This window comes from Schistocerca gregaria, chromosome X, assembly GCF_023897955.1.
Source record: "Schistocerca gregaria isolate iqSchGreg1 chromosome X, iqSchGreg1.2, whole genome shotgun sequence".
In the NCBI taxonomy this organism is placed as follows: Eukaryota; Metazoa; Arthropoda; class Insecta; order Orthoptera; family Acrididae; genus Schistocerca; species Schistocerca gregaria.
In genome coordinates this window covers 399,418,278-399,423,735 of record NC_064931.1, presented here as the reverse complement: position 1 = coordinate 399,423,735, position 5,458 = coordinate 399,418,278, and the positions used below count along the sequence as shown (strand labels likewise).

Genomic DNA, 5,458 nt, shown 5'->3' with positions numbered 1-5,458 from the left:
AAGGCCACCTGTTGCCGCTCTGTGGACGTCCAGTTGCGCTTCTGACGTACAAATTGCAGCCTTCGTCGTCGATGAACAGCAGTCAGCACGGGTGCACAAACCAGGCACCAGCTGCAGAGGCCCATACACAGTCATTTACGTTGAACGGTCGTTGAGGAGACACTGTTGGTCGCTCCTTAGTTCATCGGGGCGATAGGGTTGCTCAACAGTTGCACATCTATTAGCCTGTACAGACGTCCGCAGCCGTCGGTCACCCTTGTCATCTGTGGCCTGTTGTGCACCACAGTTCCCTCCGCGCCGATTTTTGATGTCCTCACTTTGCTATGCGCAGTATATTTTAACCACGGCGGCACGCAAACAGTTTACAGACTTAGCCGTTTCGGAAATGCTTCCAGCTTTGGCCCAAAAGCCTACTATCATGCCCAGTTGGACGTCAGATAAGTACTCCGTCTTCAGGCCAGAAGTGGCCCATCAGGACCATCCAACCGCCGTGTCATCCTCAGCTGAGGACGCGGATGGGAGGGACATGTGGTCAGGACACCGCTCTCCCGGTCGTTATGATGGATTTCTTTGACCAAAGCCGCTATTGTTCGGTCGAGTAGCTCCTCAATTGGCATCACGAGGCTGTGTGCGCCCCAAAAATGGCAACAGCGCATGGCCGCCCGGATGTTCACCCATCCAAGTGCTGGCCACGCCCGACAGCGCTTAACTTCAGTGATCTGGCGGGAAGCGGTGTATCCACTGCGGCAAGGCCGTTGCCGGATTTGGTACCGCGCGCCGCGGAATCTGAATCCGCGTCAGACGATATGGAGGTCGAAGACACCTAGAGGTTACTGCACCATTGCGCCATAAGCTGGAGCGGCGGGTGCCTCCTGGGCCGCTTTTAGTGTGAGGGCGCCACAATGGAACACGTGGTCCCAGCGGCCAATACCGTAGCCCCCGATCATGGGTTTAAGCGTCTGCCTCTCGCTCAGCCAGTTCTGCCCCCCCCCCCCCAAATTCTATAAGTCCATAAGTCCCTCCAGATCCTTGAGCGTCATGCACTCCGCCCCGCCTTCCATATACGCCTCCCGTCCCCCATGCGGATCCTTTATGATCTCATTGCTTTCCCCCATCTGCTGCTATTCCTCGAACATATCCGCATCCTCTACATCTCCCACCGCCTTGAACCCCCTCACCCCCTGGTTGCTCCTCTCCTCTCCCATCCCCGCCCCCTGCCACGTCTTCACTGTTGTGTCCCCCCTACCCTCCATCTCTAAACCCTACATTTACTTTCCCAAGGTGGCTTCCATCAACTCCCCCTCCCGGATGATGCCCTCTCTCCCTCCATTTATCCCTCCTGTCAACTCTGATCCTCACTCCCCCTCCTTTCCTCTGTCCTTTTCCCAGGCTCCCTCTCCCCCACTTCCATATTCTTTCTTCCTCACCTCCCCTCTCTTTGCCCCCTTCTCTCCCCCGAGTCCTTTTGCATTTCCCCCCTCTGCGCCTCCTCTCATTCCCTCTCGCGTCTGCCTTTCTCCCCTTTTATTAGTCCTCTCTCTACTTGGTCCCCCCCCCCCCCCCCCTGCTTTTTCATTTTTTTCCTTCCTCCCTCCTTGTTCTTCCCCCTCCTCCAGGTCCCCCCCCCCCCCCCATCTGCCTCTGGCTCGGGAGTGTCATCTTTGTGCCGCCACTTTCGTGCAGTGTTCTACAGTGAGTGTTCCGTGTTGTGTTTTTTGGGAAGTGTGGCGAACGACCATCATACTGTCGCTGGGTGTGCTTTTTATCTCTTGCGAACAGAAACCAGACTGTCGCCGTGTTTTTTACTTGTGTGTGCCCTATGTTACTTGTCTGATTCCTGTGTCTTTTATTAACGTTGCCAACCCCTTTTGCTTTCTGTTTTAACTTTCGGCATTTTTCTGCCATTTTACACTTGACGTCACCGTTTTATCGCCTGTTTTTCTTGTTTATTTTCTTCTTCCGTTTTTTAAAATAAAAGTCTGTAGGCTGTAGAGCAGCGTACTAAGCTGCTGCCAGCCCACCCCCTTCGGGGGGAATTGAAAATCAAAAAAGGAAAAAAAAAGGCTCAGCCAGTCAATCTAATCTTGCGTACGACTCTGGACATATCGCCTCGCCTTAGACAGCGTATTTACTTTCGTGTTCAGTTTACGATGGGACGTGGTTGTCTAGTTAGGTTTTCTTCTGACTCTGTTGTTTCGTTTGGTCCTTCGTTGGTCGTGTCCGTGCTCTCCCGTTTGTGTTACCGTTCGCGGGCCGCGGGCCCCTCCGCGCTTTCCGTCACGTCAACCCCGCGACCGCTCCGGTCGCAGTTACAACACCGGACGTCAGATACATCGTTCCATTTTCGCATTGTGACAACGACTGCACTGTCGTCCGCGTCGCCTCACACGCTTTATATGTCCACCAATGCTAGTGCCGCCAATGCGGCCGTGAGTGTGTATTGCAAAATGGTTCAAATGGTTCAAATGGCTCTGAGCACCATGGGACTTAACTTCTGAGGTCATGAGCCCCATAGAACTTAGAACTACTTCCATATAACTAACCTAAGGACATTCTACACATCCATGCCCGAAACAGGATTCGAACCTGCGACCGTAGCGGTCGCGCGGTTCCAGACTGTAGCGCCTAGAACCGCCCGCCCACCACGGCCGGCTGTGTATTGCATGTTGGGGTCGAACATAGGCGGTGGTCACATAAATGTGACTGGATCGTGTGGCTGTACGAATAGCTGATGACAGATGCTAAAAGTAAAGCTATCGACTCTACGCAGGGCCATATTTGGGATCTGTAGATCCGTAGGCAGAGACTGCTGCGGGTCCTACCAGGGAAACTTCTATGGTACTAGTACTAAAAAAATAGCATTTTACAGAAATTTTCGAGTTAGCCCGTTCATTGCCATTTTTTTCAGAATGAAAGACGTTAATAAACGTTTATTTTAATTAATGTCGCAGTCAAAAGGGACAAAATGGAAAATGTATTTCCAGCTGTTTCCTTTTCCAACGCGGAAGAGATGGCACATAGAGGATCATCTGTAATTAGCTCTGTGCAAAAACTACAAGATGTACAGAAAACAGAGAAACAGTAGTGAATGGAGCATCTCTCCACGTTTTGAACTAAAGTCACAGGTGGTCAATATGGGCACCGTTTGTGGCGTGGCAAACACCAATACATGGGTGCAATTCATTCGCACGATATGTCCTGCTAGATGCAACAGCAGCCCGTCTTGTTAATCTGTTCTTTGTATTTTATACCTGCAGGCGTCAAATAATTCAATGCCACAATATGGAGCGGAGAAGAGGGATAACAATGAAACTTGAAGACAGCGAAACATAAAGGCGATTGTTCTAATTATAAGAATTCTGCAAAACATTAGCAGAGTTCTCTTTAGCATTTGGACACCAATACATAGCTGTAACTTGCAGCAAATTACCACAAGTCCTCTGACAACCTATCTTGGAACACATACTGCCTAGTTGTAATGGAAGGTTAAAAGCAATAACACATTACTTAAGGTTTATTAATGAACTGTATAAGCTTCTACTACTTGTGTATAATGTAATGAATCAATGAGAATAAAAAATGAAAAGAATTAGAGTCAATAATGTTTTAAACATGCTCTGTCAAAGTCACAATGAACAACTATATTTATTAAAATAGAAGCAAAAAGCTGAGATTAAGATTCATGTAACAATTAGTGTTTCAGTATTAAATATAAAAGTAACATACTGTATCTATAAGCATAAATTTTTTTTCGGCAAAAGTAAGACAATAAGAGGAATGTTGGAACAGCTCACAGGAGTGCTCTAGAAAAACTTGTACATCAATCCTAGAACGTGAAAAATTATTTCTTCGATGTACAGGAACTAATCTATCAGTGTATCCGAAAAATCCCAAGGCGTGCAATATTTGTGGCCCCAAGGACATTCCGGAATCATGGAGAACGAAACGGATCATCAGTTAAAAAAAGAGTTCTACCGCGGAAGCAATATTTTGTTTTTTACATCTACCTCATACAGATTTCGTAGTCACTATAACCAAAGGGGCACTGGATGAATTGTACAGATTCTGGGAAACCTCTCAGGTAACGTGAGGACAACACTTTTTAAGGAGTCCAATATTTATTTCTAAAAAAAACATGGCATTCATAGTTAAAAAGTACACCAAGATATAAAACTTCAATAACAAGAACGCGAAGCGGACCCAGTTGTTATCCTGCACATCTCTAACTTCTACATACTGCGAAGATCACACTTCAGAAGCGGCAGATCTAAATCACCTACTACTCCGCTGTTCCCCTTACACCAGTCAGGAGGGAAAATTCATAAAGGCAATCGTTAACTGGGAACTCCCCTACTCACATGTGCTACCAGCCTTGTCCGACAGCCAAAAACTTATGCCCACATGACAAGACATAAGGGTTTGGCAAAAATATTGAATCACCATTAGAATTACACATTTGAACATAAACGCGATGCTACACGACCCTGCAGGTTGCGCTCTTGTGTCTGACCACGAAAGGCACCTGTGCAATGTTCTAAATACGTTCAAGTGTCAGTAATAGTCAGAACACTGTTGTGTTTAGTTGTGAGTGTATTATGTCGGAGCTACACTACTGGCCATTAAAACTGCTACACCAAGAAGAAATGCAGATGATAAACGGGTATTCATTGAACAAATATATTATACTAGAACTGACATGTGATTACATTTTCACGCAATTTGGGTGCATAGATCCTGAGAAATGAGTACCCAGAACAACCACCTCTGGCCGTAATACCGGCCTTGATACGCCTGGGCATTGAGTCAAACAGACCTTGGATGGCGTGTACAGGTACATCTGCCCATGCAGCTTCAACACGATACCACAGTTCATCAAGAGTAGTTACTTGCATATTGTGACGAGCCAGTTGCTCAGCCACCACTGTCCAGACGTTTTCAATTTGTGAGAGATCTGGAGAATGTGCTGGCCAGGGCAGCAGTCGAGCATTTTCTGTATCCAGAAACGCACGTGCAGGACCTGCAACATGCGGTCGTGCATTATCCTGCTGAAATGTAGGGTTTCACGGGGATCGAATGAAGGGTAGAACCACTGGTCGTCACACATCTGAAATGTAACTTCCACTGTTCAGAGTGGCGTCAATGCGAACAAGAGGTGACAGAGACGTGTAACCAATGGCACCCCATACTATCACGCCGGGTGATAAGCCAGTATGGCGATGACGAATACACGCTTACAATGTGCGTTCACCACGATGTCGCCAAACACGGATGCGACCATCATTATGCTGTAAACAGAACCTGGATTCAAACGGAAAAGATGAAGTATTGCCATTCGTGCACCCAGGTTCGTTATTGAGTATACCATCGCAGGCGCTCCTGTCTGTGATGCAGCGTCCAGGGTAACCGCAAACATGGTGTCCGAGCTGATAGTCCATGCTCCTGCAAAAGTCTTCGAACT

General features: G+C 47.6%; 1 pseudogene; it reads right to left on the bottom strand.

Moving 5' to 3' along the window:
* Window positions 1-642: 642 nt before the first annotated feature.
* LOC126299982 (5S ribosomal RNA) lies at window positions 643-760 on the bottom strand (annotated as a pseudogene).
* Window positions 761-5,458: the final 4,698 nt, after the last annotated feature.